Source organism: Phyllopteryx taeniolatus, unplaced genomic scaffold, assembly GCF_024500385.1.
Source record: "Phyllopteryx taeniolatus isolate TA_2022b unplaced genomic scaffold, UOR_Ptae_1.2 contig_44, whole genome shotgun sequence".
In the NCBI taxonomy this organism is placed as follows: domain Eukaryota; kingdom Metazoa; phylum Chordata; class Actinopteri; order Syngnathiformes; family Syngnathidae; genus Phyllopteryx; species Phyllopteryx taeniolatus.
In genome coordinates, this window is record NW_026903382.1 from 52,814 (window position 1) to 66,459 (window position 13,646).

A 13,646-nucleotide genomic window follows, 5' to 3' on the forward strand; every position below is an offset into this window, starting at 1 on the left:
ATATAGACCAGGGATTCATCAATATCCATGAAAACCAGATGCACGTGAAGGGATCAAACCGGTAATTGTAAAATAATAAAATAATAAAATAATTAAATAACTGTTAAATATATTTTAGAAGTTATCATTTATTTGCTTAGCTTGCATTAGTATTATGGACGATTTTAGATGTCTCGCCTTCAAAAAGATGACTCAGCATCATCCGATGGAAGGGCGCCTGGACCAAGGACGTGATCGGATGTGGTCGGGGACGTGACAGGTGTTGGTCCAATGTTTTGTGTTGTGTCTTGTAGCTTAGTACGTTATGTCTTGTAAACTTAGAAACCTCCCTATTTTCAAATAAATGCAGGAGCGACGGGAGAGATTGTTTAGAGCGTGTTGAGAGGCTGTGATCTGAACAATCTCCCATACGCCCTCCTCATGAGAAAAAGAAACCAGCGTCTTCATTCCTTTTGTGTCTATTTTTTATAATGTTGGGTAAGATAAATCCAACAAATAACGACATCTATTCCATACTGCAAAGCTGTCTCGCCTCCTTCTAATTTGTGGCTTTGGCACTACACATGAAAAATCACTGGCATTTTTTTTTTAATCCCACTGGTGGAAAATGGCTTCTCCCAGTCAAAATAAATAAAAAATCACCGGCTCGGCTTCCTGCCCTGATTATAAAACAAAAAACAAAAACATTTAACGTTTTTGTCATGTTATCAGATAAATGTTGATTCTAAACTGTAATGTTGTAGTGTATACACGACAACTTCTCTAGCAGTTCAGAGGTGACGGATTGAAATGTAACGGTAACTGTGTTTTTTGCTTTAGTAACAATGGCATTTATCCTCAAATATGGGGAATGCCTCTGTCTCTTCTTTTAATGCCACACATAGTGATACAAGTGTAGCATTATTTTTGCGACATGATGGTGTTATTGAGAGGTGGATTAGATCATTGAAGAACGAGGTCCCAAACTCACAGCCCACCACTGGAATGTTGTCAAGATAACCACTCCGTTGTGTCATGACCTTTTCAGATGTCCTCCCACCAAAAGCTTTTGATACAAATAAAACGACTCCGGTTGGTGTGTGTATTGTGACGCTTATAGTCGAACCACATCTGTGCACGTCCTGTTAATGCACGGGGATTTTGAATACTGTAAACACTTCAAAACAGTCAATTATGCTGGTGCACTTTGGGTAGGATTGAATACAGTTGGCATATTGTGTCGAAAGCAATCCTTTTCTGGCCACTGAATTAAGAAAGCCAGTTTCGCTGCTAAATTTGATGTTTTGAAGCGGTATGCTAGGTCTTTGTGGCGTATAGCTTTAGTTTCAACTTCATGTGAATGCAGGGGTGTCAAACTCAAATTCACGGTGGCCCAAAATTAAAAATTGGGCCGTCGAGGGCCAAAAAAATCACTGCGAGGTGCAAGTTTCCCTTTTCTGCACAAATGTCATGTTAAAGATTATCATTGACAAGAAACTTAAATTTTGCTTAAACACTGAATCTGGAATAAACAAACTTTGATATTATAAACATGAGAAATCAAATTTGCGAGACATCAGTGGTATTGTTTGTTGTTTTGTATTTAAATAGAGAACATGAATTCTTCTGTCTCTCCATCTTCTATTTATCTATCTCCAACTACCTTTCTTTTTGACGTCAATCTTTTTTCAAAGGCCAACAACAAAACAACCCAAAAAATAAGAATGTTCTTCAATAAATATCCAAACTTCAAACTATTAACAGTCCCTGCCTAGGAGTTGATAAAGGGCAATAAAAAAATCAAAACATGAATTCAATGATGTTCTATTCTTGGTTCCAGCCACGTTGCTCCGCACACGACAAAAAGGTCGGTCTTTGACTTTAGTGAACAGACAATCTGCCTCCCACCTGTCTTGGAAGTTCACCGTTTTCCATCTTTCGTTTGGCCCTTTTTGGGAAAGGGAATGGGAAATTTGCTCGAGGAGATCGGTAGCATAGTTGCTAACGACCGCAACAGAAAGGGAAGGGGCGCTCGCCGGTCGAGACTGATGGCCCGACACACGGGCAAAGCATTCTGGGATTTGTAATATTAGTGGCTCATGTGCTATATACTGGCGGGCCAGCTCTAATACACATTTAATATGGTCTTGCAGGCCAAATATAATTACATCATGGGACTGAGTTTGACATATTTGGTCTCCAGCCTCTCTGTCCTGATTCCCACTTCAACACTCCCTGACAAGCAAGAAAGATGACACAAAAGCTGTTTCCACCCGGTCTCGAACCGGGGACCTTTTGCGTGTGAGGCAAACGTGATAACCACTACACTACAGAAACAGTTGTGGCAGTAGTACCCAAAGGCGGACATGGAGTCATTGACAGACAGCCCACCAAGTAACCAACTCACAAGCAGAATTTAATATTTACAAATGGTACGTCATAATGTGGCGACACGGTGGACGACTGGTTAGAGCATCTGCCTCACAGTTCTGAGGACCAGGGTTCAAATGGAGTTTGCATGTTCTCCCCGTGCCTGCGTGGGTTTTCTCCGGGGTCTCCGGTTTCCTCCCACATCCCAAAAACATGCGTGGTAGGTTAATTGAAGACTCTAAGTTGTCCATAGGGGTGAATGTGAGTGCCAATGGTTGTTTGTTTATTTGTGCCCTGCGATTGGCTGGCAACCAGTTCGGGATGTACCCCGCCTCCTGCCCGAAGATAGCTGGGATAGTCTCCAGCACACCCGCAACCCTAGTGAGGAGAAGTGGCTAAGAAAATGGATGGATGGATGGATCCGTCGGTCACCCCGGAGAACACCGGCTTCCGTCGGGCAGGAATGAATGAAGACTTTGAGACACGGTGGCTTTTGGGCCCATCAGATTTCTCGAACAAGCTTTAGTGTCATAGCAGCTGCTGACAAAGCCAGAACAAGAAAAAAAAACTCCCCAAAACTCCTGGACGCCAGTTGTTAAGGTTGGATTATTTTAGCCTGGAATTAACGCAGCCGAACACTTATCTCGTAAGACACAAAACAGACTTCTTTGAAGACCCCAACCCCTGTTGTAAAACAAAGACAGGCTAAGGTCCGAAAAGACAAGGATAGCACGAATAAACGCACAAATGGCCGTAGGAATTCCATTGATGTAGAAATACAAAGAAAAGATGGTTGGCTTGATAACTGCTCAAAACACTCTCAAAAGAATTCAGACTTCAGTAATGCTTAAATATACTCCATTATGGCTTATCATTTGTAAATATTAAATTCTGCTTGAGTTGGAAACTTGGTGGGCTGGTCTGTTAATAACTCCATCTCCGCTTTTGGGTACTACAGCCACCACGGTTTCCATAGTGTAGTGGTTATCACGTTCGCCTAACACGCGAAAGGTCCCTGGTTTGAGACCGGGTGGAAACAGCTTGTGTGTTGTCTTCCTTGCTTGTCAGGGAGCTGTTGTATGTGGTGTACTGGTGATGTTCTGTAATGGAAGATACCGTAGCTTTGGGATGTGCATGTGCACCTCATGTGTGAAAGGTTCCTGGGTCAAAACTTTGTATGAGCAAGGCCTGTTTAATATTGTTATTATTTTTTAAATTAATCTGCCTTGAAAAACAACTTCGACAAAAACCTTCTCCCCGTCGGGAATCAAATCTTTTGGTGGGGCTCTTCTTTTCGGGAAAACAAAAAAGCCCATCATCCTCGTTTCCAAAGCAAATCATGTGCCTCAACTTCCATGATTCTTGCTAAAATCTGTTCCAAATTTTTGTATTATATTCATACGTAATAAATAGTAATGAACTATTGTAAGCATGTTTTGCCTCCAAACCCCTTTTACAGTTCCTTGAACAATAGTTGAACAAACAATTATCCTTGACCTCTGATTTCAAAACTAGTTATCCATCAATTTGTTGTCTATGTGTAATAATATGATGAGGCGATTAAACATTGATATGGTTTTACAATCATAATGGCCTTCTGAGGAAAACCGTATCTTCAATGTGGTCCGCGACAAAAATGTTTGAAACCACTGCCTTACAGAAACAGCACAATATATATACGTATTCCATTACTCCAAGATAATTAGCACGGCCAGTTCGTGAAGTGTAATAATAGATCCGCGACTAATATTTTATAAAACATACGTTGCATCCCCCCACCCTCTCCTATCTGCTCGCTTCAGACAACAGAGGTTGACTAATATTTTTTTAGAGTCTTCACCGGTAATATCCTCACTATCTTCACGGGCTTGATTGTCCTTGCCAGGAGCTCAACAGCAATTAGTGAGCCATTACTTCCCTCAGTACGGTACTCCTTTCATGGAACAATATGTGGGCACCCCATGGGTTGTTTCTGGTCAAATTCTTGCAGTATTTTGGTACGCAGTATGGCATTATCACTCTCCGTACCCTCTTGGATGTTGAACGAACTTCTCGTCTGCCAGGCAGGAGTCAACATAAATCATGTCCCTTCCGGTGGACAGCCTCACGACAAACCTGTCTTACTCCCGAATGTTACAGATGATTTTGAAGGAGACTGCTGATACAAGCTTGTTGACAAAAGATAACTTTATTGGCAAACAAGCAATATATAGTATCGAGCTACAAATGCGGCAAGTAGCCGAGTAAATCTGAAGGGACACCTTGGCTTCTTCTAACGCCGACATGTGGTCAGCTCGTTCCTGACTCCTGATATGGCCAACTGCTTTGTCATAATCTTTGAAGCTCCTTACGTTACTATCACTTTTTGAAAGGTATCCAGTATTATTTTTATTTGAATATAACTTTATTTATACAGACAACTGAGAACAGATTCTAATTTCCAAGGCTGACCTGGGAGCAGACAACAGTAAAACAAAGCAAAATAAAAGCAAATACAAATACATAGAGGACAAACTGTACAGTGTGATATAGTTACATAATACATTACATTGCAAAATATACATCGATTTTATTCTGGATCACATATTTTCTATTTTACCCCAAAGAGTCAAAGTTTCTTCACAGTCTATTTCAATCAATCATTAGCTTGTTTGATATGCACATTACAAAAACATTGGACATTATTGCTCCAAGTGTTTAAGCATGAGAGCGAATTTTCAACATTTGTTCACAGGAAGCCTTTAGGAAGGTACACAGAATGTAGATTTAAAATCAGCATTGGGAGATTCAGGTCACGAAGGGGGAAAAGGATGGAATAGGTGGCAATTCACAAAGTTACTGTTACACTATACGGGACTAAGGTATGTAGGGGAGAAGAAACAGAGAAAGGAAAGAGAGAAAATAAGTAAGTGGTTTGATAAAAATGAGGAAGAAGGACAAATCAGAAAGACTGAGCCTTTGCTTCCTGAGTTACACCGTCTAAAAGACAGACTAGTTGTAGAAATAAAACTTAAAAAAAAAAAAAAAAAAACGTCCGCCTTTAAGAAATCCGCAGTAAACTCTAAAATCGTTGATTTTAGATTAGTTTACTGTGATGAATGTAGTTGCATCGGTGGGGATGATTGAACCAAAAGATGATGCCATGATTATGGCAAAAGGAAAAAACAGAAAGAAAGGAGGATGAAATTGAAAAATAAAAAACCCCACCATATCTGCAGGCACCACAAACTTCCTTACTATACCCAGAACTAACAGGACTTCACTTTATGAAAAGATGGACAGACAAAAAGACTTCTGAAAACAGTGAGATAGAACAAATGCAGAAAACCTTGCTCAAACTCCAACGAGGCGCTGCCAGAGAAAATGTATCAAAAAGAAAAAAACCAGGCACTACCTGTCATGGCACCTCAACGAATGTCGCAGGACCCGATGTGGGCCACTTTGCTACTACACCAGCAGACTAGAGGGGGGGTCAGAGGAGGTTTCAGGGGTCACTCCCGCGGCGCGAACTCCATAAGATTCTTTGCATGTGGAAAAACTGGACACGTTGCACAATGGTTAAGATCATCGCCTGCCACCGTGGGGGACCTAGGTTCAAAACCCCGACTGGACCATCCGCCAACATCCCCCGGACTCATGGCTGTGGTGTCCTTGAGCAAGACACTGATACCCCGAAATCCTCCCCGGGCGCTTCAGCTGCCCCCTACTCCAGTGTGTTCCACTAACATGTGTATGTGTTCACTGTGATGGGTTAAATGCAGAGAACAAATTTCGTGTGCGTGCATGCATGCATGTTCATGACAATAAAAGATGATTCTTCTTCTTCTTCTTCTTCTTCTTCTGTCGAGGCCCTGCTGAAGCACAGAGTAACTACAGTTGTTACGCCTGTGGACAAGAGGGACACACTGCCAACTGTTGTCCCAACCTGCTGCCCAGAGGACGCAGTGAAACAACAGGACGAGGCAGGGGAAATGAGCCAAAGAGACATTTTACAAAAATATAATGCTGCCATTGTCTGTGTAGTACACAGACTTGACATTGTGTTTCCAGATGGAACCCTGCTGCCGGTCAAAGGAGACCTGCGTACACATGTGCTGACATGTGTCCAACAAAAAACTGTGACTCCTGTTGTTGACATCTATTGGGGACTGCTCGACGTGTCAAATAACAGCGTGCTGCAGGCATTTGCGGAGTGGAAGACGTGGATTGTGTCCTTGGGGCCATTCGTGCCACCCCCTGACCCTCTACATTGTACCTTGTTCGATGATAGAGAACATGATTTGATTTATCAACAAGAATTTTTGAAAACTATCAGACACTCATGGTATTTTACCAACTGATAGAATAGTGGTGGGACAAGAGGGTGTTGGGGCAGTGGTTGAACTGACATCGGATTTATTGCCTTGGTTTAAAATGCCATTTTCCGCGCCTCACATTTCATTGGCACTTAAACGAGAAGGATTAAGAAATCTGTCGGCTAAACTCAATTGGACACATGATGAGAAAGAACTCTTCATACAAATTAAACAAGAATTAAGTCAAGCCATTGCTTTGGCACTTCCTAACTATAAACTACCGTTTCATTTGGACATCTCTAACAAAACTCATACTGCCGCTGCAGTATTGTACCAACTAATACGGGGCGAAAGAAAGGTGCTACGACACACGAGTGTTTTGTCAGAACCAATAGTAGCACGTGCATCTGACTGCGAGAGGTATGCAGCAGCAGCTGCGGTTCTTATGGAAAAATGCGCACATGTGGTGCTTATGCACCCGCTCTGCGTACACACCACACACTCCACAACCGCTTTCATCAACTCACAACTATTTACCTTTTCAAACAAGCAAAAAATGAAAAAAATATAATTGTTAGAACAACCGCATATTCAGTTTACACCTGTCAATACTAACATGGCCGACGTAACTGAAGGAATGAATTGGTGTGAGGAGAAGGCTAGAAAAGACAAAGCATGTCGTTCAGATTTATTGTCAGAACCGTTGAAGGGAGGGAGAAAGTTGTTTACAGATGGTTGTTGTTATAGGAAAAACAATGGGGAACTAGTGGCTGGATGGGCTGTAATTGAACTAGTAGTGAACGAAATGAGTTGTTGAACATATGAATGCAACTTTAAAACAAAAATTGGCTAAATGCTGTGCACAGTCAAATATGTCATGGTTGAGAGCTCTCCCAATTGTGCTCATGTCCATCAGAGAATCTGTAAATAGTACACACAAAATCAGCCCTTTTGAAATATACCATGGCTTTTCTTTTTCTTTTCCTGGTCCAGGTTCTGGGTCCTCTGATGAGTCACTTTCTTCCTTGTCGCGACTGTCTTACTTTCATCAATTAAGAAGTGTTCTGTCCAGCTTTGCAGGCATCCAGTCGGACGGCGATAATCCACCTGCATCTGTTTGGCTTCGAGTGATGAAGAGGAAGTGGCCTGAACCAAGGTGGACGGGACCGTTCACCGTGACTGCGAGGACTTCACACGCCTACCAACTTGAAGGAAAAGGGACTATCCTGGTTACACAGGTCACAATGTCGTGTTGCCAAACCACTTTGATTGTTTCATTAGTGTTGTATTTATTGCCTCAAGTTGCATTCGGCAAACAGGAGGAATTTAGTAGACCAACAATTCATGTAGCAGGAGAAAGGGAACCAAGCAAATGTGGAATACCATTCCAAATTACAATTAATCACAAAGAAAGGAACATACAATGCTTATGTTTTCGACTTATTCGAAGTTTTTGACTGTGGAGGCTATAACAGTTCATATAGAGGAACAGACATCTACTTATGTTTCTTGTAAATAGGCTATCCACAGGTTTTGTTGTGTGTATCCTGTGGCTAAAGCTCAAATTTGTGACCATATGGCAAATTCTGCACGCATCGGGTCTGTACCGTCTGGTCGAAACATAAGTAGATGTCTGTTCCGCTATATGAACTGTTATAGCCTCCACAGTCAAAAACTTCGCATAAGTCGAAAACATAAGCATTGTATGCTCCTTTCTTTGATTGTTTCATTAGTGTTGTATTTATTGCCTCAAGTTGCATTCGGCAAACAGGAGGAATTTAGTAGACCAACAATTCATGTTGCAGGAGAAAGGGAACCAAGCAAATGTGGAATACCATTCCAAATTACAATTAATCACAAAGAAAGGAACATACAATGCTTATGTTTTCGACTTATGCAAAGTTTTTGACTGTGGAGGCTATAACAGTTCATATAGAGGAACAGACATCTACTTATGTTTCGACCAGACGGTACAGACCCGATGCGTGCAGAATTTGCCATATAGTCACAAATTTGAGCTTTAGCCACAGGATACACACAACAAAACCTGTGGATAGCCTACTTACAAGAAACGGCCCGATTTGGCAATTTTGGGGATTGTATAATGTGTGCGGCTGCACGACCCACTGTATATTCATCATTGATTCACTAAATTGCATGATTGAAATATACAAAACCATAATGTTAGCTCTCGATGCGCTAAGTATGAGAATATGTGGCCAATATTACCTAGAAGTACAGTCCCACTCATGGCCCCATTATGCAGAAGGAAATTACACTTGTTTAAAGCATGACAGAATTAACCAGAACAAAACTGAATATGTGGGGGTATTTCCATTTTGTCATAATATCATAGATGTCACTACATGGGGAAATATCACAGTATTGAGCAAAAGATCTTTCGGTGATTTGGCATATATATAGGATCAACTTTGTTTATTACCATTTGCAAAGAGCAGTAAACTTAACCAGTGATGCCATTGAAGGCTAAGCTGAACAATTGGCCCCCACTTCCCTAATGGCAATTAAAAACCGCATGGCCCTTGGCATGATCCTTGCCAAAAAGAATGGTGTTTGTGCAATGTTTGGTCCACAATGTTGTACATTTATTCAACAACACAGCCCCAGATGGAAAAGTAACGAGAGCCCTACATGGGTTACAAACTTTGGCTGCTGAAATGGCAGATTCAACAGGCATTTCCAACCCCCTGGAAGATTGGGCTACGGCGTGGTTTGGAAAATGAAAACACCTTGTAATTACATTCATAATTGCTATTGTTACTGCTGTTACTTTGTTATTGCTTTTGGGACGCTGTATTATTCCATGTACGAGGACACTGTGTGTCAAGACGGTCTCGGGAGTGGTGGAGAAGAATAAGAACCAGCCGGAATCACAGATGTTGATAACCTCTGAAGAAGCTCCGACTCCTGAAGTTCTGCTCACACAAGAAGACGTCGTGTCCAGATGGATGAATTATTGATTAAGAATATACAGTTTCTTTTCTCTTAGCATGCTTCGGGACTTGTCTTTTTCCCTCCTCAAATCAATATATGGGGAGGTTTTTGGCCTGTCTCAAGAGTAGTGCTGCCTTATGAAGAAAGCTTAGCTCATGACATTGTTTATATATCCTCTGATAGCCTTCCACATAGAGTAGTACTGCTTTGTGTGTGTTACATAGTTCCACTATGTAAACAGGGGAATTGCTGGATTGTTCTATTTTGTACTCATGAAGCTATGTTCCATTATCTAACAATTAAGTTCCGTTTCCAAAACACTAGGGTAATACATGATTAAGTTTTGTTATCCATGAGACTATGTAGGAGTTTAGATTACTGAGGAATCATGGTTTTAGGATGACTCCCCCTTTTCTGATAACACCCAAGGCCAGAGGTACCTTCTGCTAAACATCCATCCATCCATTTTCTGAGCCGCTTCTCCTCACTAGGGTCGTGGGCGTGCTGGAGCCTATCCCAGCTGTCATCGGGCAGGAGGCGGGGTACACCCTGAACTGGTTGCCAGCCAATCGCAGGGCACATAGAAACAAACAACCATTCGCACTCACAGTCAGGCCTACGGGCAATTTTAGAGTCTCCAATTAATGCATGTTTTTGGGATGTGGGAGGAAACCGGAGTGCCCGGAGAAAACCCACGCAGGCACGGGGAGAACATGCAAACTCCACACAGGCGGGACCGGGGATTGAACCCCGCTCCTCAGAACTGTGAGGCTGACGCTCTAACCAGTCGGCCACCGTGCCGCCCTTCTGCTAAACAGATATATCAAAACCTTCTGCTGAACAGTCATAATGAAACCTGATTGAATGCACCCTGAGACGTGACCTGATGGAAAAAACAAAACAAAAGTGCATTTCACTGTTTTGGACCATAAATCATGGTGCAATCAATAATCTAAAAAAAATAAAATAAATCCTCCTTCTGCTCCCCAAAGTTCCTCCTCGTTCTCTGCTGTCCTTCTTGCACACATCTTCACACGACTATCACAACATATTATTATGTGTTATGTATTATCCATCCATCCATTTTCTGAGCCGTTTCTCCTCACAAGGGTCGCGGGCGTGCTGGAGCCTATCCCAGCTATCATCGGGCAGGAGGCAGGGTACACCCTGAACTGGTTGCCAGCCAATCGCAGGGCACAAACAAACAAACAAACAACCATTCGCACTCACAGTCACACCTACGGGAAATTTAGAATCTCAAATTCATACATGTTTTTGGGATGTGGGAGGAAAGCGGAGTGCCAGGAGAAAACCCACGCAGGGACCGGGAGAACATGCAAACTCCACACAGGTGGGCCCGGGGATTGAACCCGGTCCTCAGAACTGGGAGGCTGATGCTCTAACCAGTCGCCCACCATGCCGCCTGTGTTATGTATGATTATATGTAAATTATAACACAACGAATAATATCAGAATCATCTTTATTTGCCAAGTATGTCCAAAAAACACACAAGGAATTTGTCTCCGGTAGTTGGAGCCTCTCTCGTACGACAACTGACAGTCAATTGACAGAGAACACTTTTGAGACATAGGGACATTGACAAAAAAAAAAAACAGTCACTGAGCAGTAAAGGGTTGCTAGTTATCTGGTAATGCCGGTACATTAATTTTTTTTTTTTTTACAATTGTGCAAAAAGATGCAGAGTCCTCTAGCACTTAGAGCAGTTCGAATGACTAATATTGCATAGTCTGGTGCAATGACCATTGTGCAAAGGGCGCCGAGACTTCAAGGAGTGTATGCGGTTTAAAGTGACGAGTAGTGCGATAATCTGGGACAATGTTGGTTGTGCAAATGTTGCAGATACTCCTCAATCAGTGTGCAAATGGAGCAGATGCTCCTCTGGCATGAGTGGCCAGTATTGGTCAACAACAGATATGAAAATAGTGCAGCGTGGCGAGACAACTACAGTGAGTGCACGAGTAATGTATAATTGGCCCCACAGAAATGTGACAACGAACTCAAGTAAAAAAATTTCCAGCATGTTGTAATGGAATGATGATGTAGCATGTTTTTTTTAGTTATTAACATTACGGTTTTACATTATGTTTGACACTGTCATGGAAAGACCTGACCACGTTGACAGTGTTGCATGAGTTAGCATAACGCAGGCGTTTAAGGTGAACGTGTCAAATACAGCATTCTGAATTGGGTTTAATACCACATGCAAAACTGTGAACGAGCTAGCCAGGAGTTGAACCTAGAATCTTCTGATCCGTAGTCAAAAGTATTGGGCCCTCTGCAAGCCCCTGTGGAGGATTTTCACTGTCCCACTAATTTCAAACAGCAGCACTAAAACAAGTAATTGCAGAGCTTCATTCCTGCCGTGACCCGGATTTGAAGCGGGGTTGCTGCGGCCACAACGCAGAGTACTAACCACTATACGATCACGGCTTGGGTTGGTGGAACCTCTCTCTCAAAGTATTTTCTAGCATTTTGATTAGTAATGGGACCAATGCACTAAAACCAGATGTGAATAACCCAACACAGCTACAAATGGAAAATGTACTCTAATGTGAGGATCATTTGAGTGTTTGCACCTCATTCAGCTGTTAAATGTGTAACGACAGTATTTGTGCAGACGACCTCAAGTTTCTTCCTCTTTCCTGCTTTGTTGGGGCTGCCACGTGGGAGATAGAACAAGTGGTCAAAAGGGCTCAGAGAACCCAACCGGATCCCAAGACTGGACCACCAGACCGGCTTTTCGTGCCCAATTTCACACGCTCTGAAGTACTTCAGTGGGCCCCAACTCCAACTACATTTGGAAGGACGTCAGGGCTCCCCTGGCTCGGTCAGCCGAAAGAAACAAGCGGTTGGTGGATCTTCATCGCTCCCCTACGCCTGTATACAAGATGGCTCAGATGGTCTGGCTTTCCTCCTGTGACCTTTCTCTCCAGACCGAATCACGGAAGCTCACGCCACGCTTCATTGGTCCTTTTCCGATCACTAATGTCTTATATCCCACCTCTGTTCAGTTGAAGCTCCCTCATTCTCTCAAAATCCACCCGACATTTCATGTGTCTCTGCTCAAGCCTGTCTCCACTCGTACCATTAGCCATCCGGGCTTACCTCCGCCCCACATAATCAAACAAACACCGTGCTTTCACGGTGTCACGCCATGTCATTTGCCATGATTAACTATGGGTAGAGATTTGTCTCAAAATGATTTCCACAAATATATCCATGATTTACACACGTTTCTGAAATGTGTGTGCATTCATCAAACCTTGACATGATAATGATGAATAGTTACATGATATAATTTTTCAATATTTATTTCTGCTTGTTGATTTTTGAAGGTGCGTTTGTGGATCAGTGGGCAAGCGTGTTTATTTTTATACAAACGTAACACAGTTTTCAAGATATTCTCACACACGCACACACACACTATAAAATAGATGATTGAGAGCTAACCACTTTTTATTTGAACACTGTAATAATAAGCTGTTTTTTGTATCTTGCTGACAGATGAGTAAGGCGATTTCTTTTTATTTTCCTTACTAATGACGGGGCTGACGGTTTTCCACCTTGTTCAGCCTCAGTCGGCTTACCGGGGATTTCGGCAGGGTCGGACCATCGACTGTTGGATCCCCATAAAAATGACTCGTAGTCAATTCATCATCCTGATAGGAAACTGCAGCGCTGGCATCAGAGGATGTCAATATTGATTGGATCAAAGGCTTTTGACAAGTCCAAAACAGGTGGGCTGCCATAGGTTTACAGGTGGTCAGTCACTGAGTGGATGGTCCCTCATCTTTGTCTCATTTGCATGTTTAGGTTGGAGCTGTCGGCCTTGTCAAAACGGGCATTGTAAATAATTGGCAATAACAATTATGTTTTACTTTTCAAATAAACAGCTTGAAGCAAGCACACTGGCCTCTTATTTGGAAAACTATGCCAGTGAGAGTGAGAACCGGTGGTAACAAACACGTTAATAAGTGCATTTTAATAAATTTAAATGTGCTTAAAGCATGTGAGATGTGAAAACC

General features: G+C 42.3%; 2 non-coding genes across 2 annotated transcripts; one reads left to right on the plus strand and one right to left on the minus strand.

The window, feature by feature from the left end:
* Positions 1–2,243: 2,243 nt before the first annotated feature.
* Positions 2,244–2,316, minus strand: trnav-cac (transfer RNA valine (anticodon CAC)). Its single transcript has one exon. It is a non-coding gene; the product is annotated as a tRNA-Val (tRNA).
* Positions 2,317–3,315: 999 nt separating this feature from the next.
* trnav-aac (transfer RNA valine (anticodon AAC)) lies at positions 3,316–3,388 on the plus strand. Its single transcript has one exon. It is a non-coding gene; the product is annotated as a tRNA-Val (tRNA).
* Positions 3,389–13,646: the final 10,258 nt, after the last annotated feature.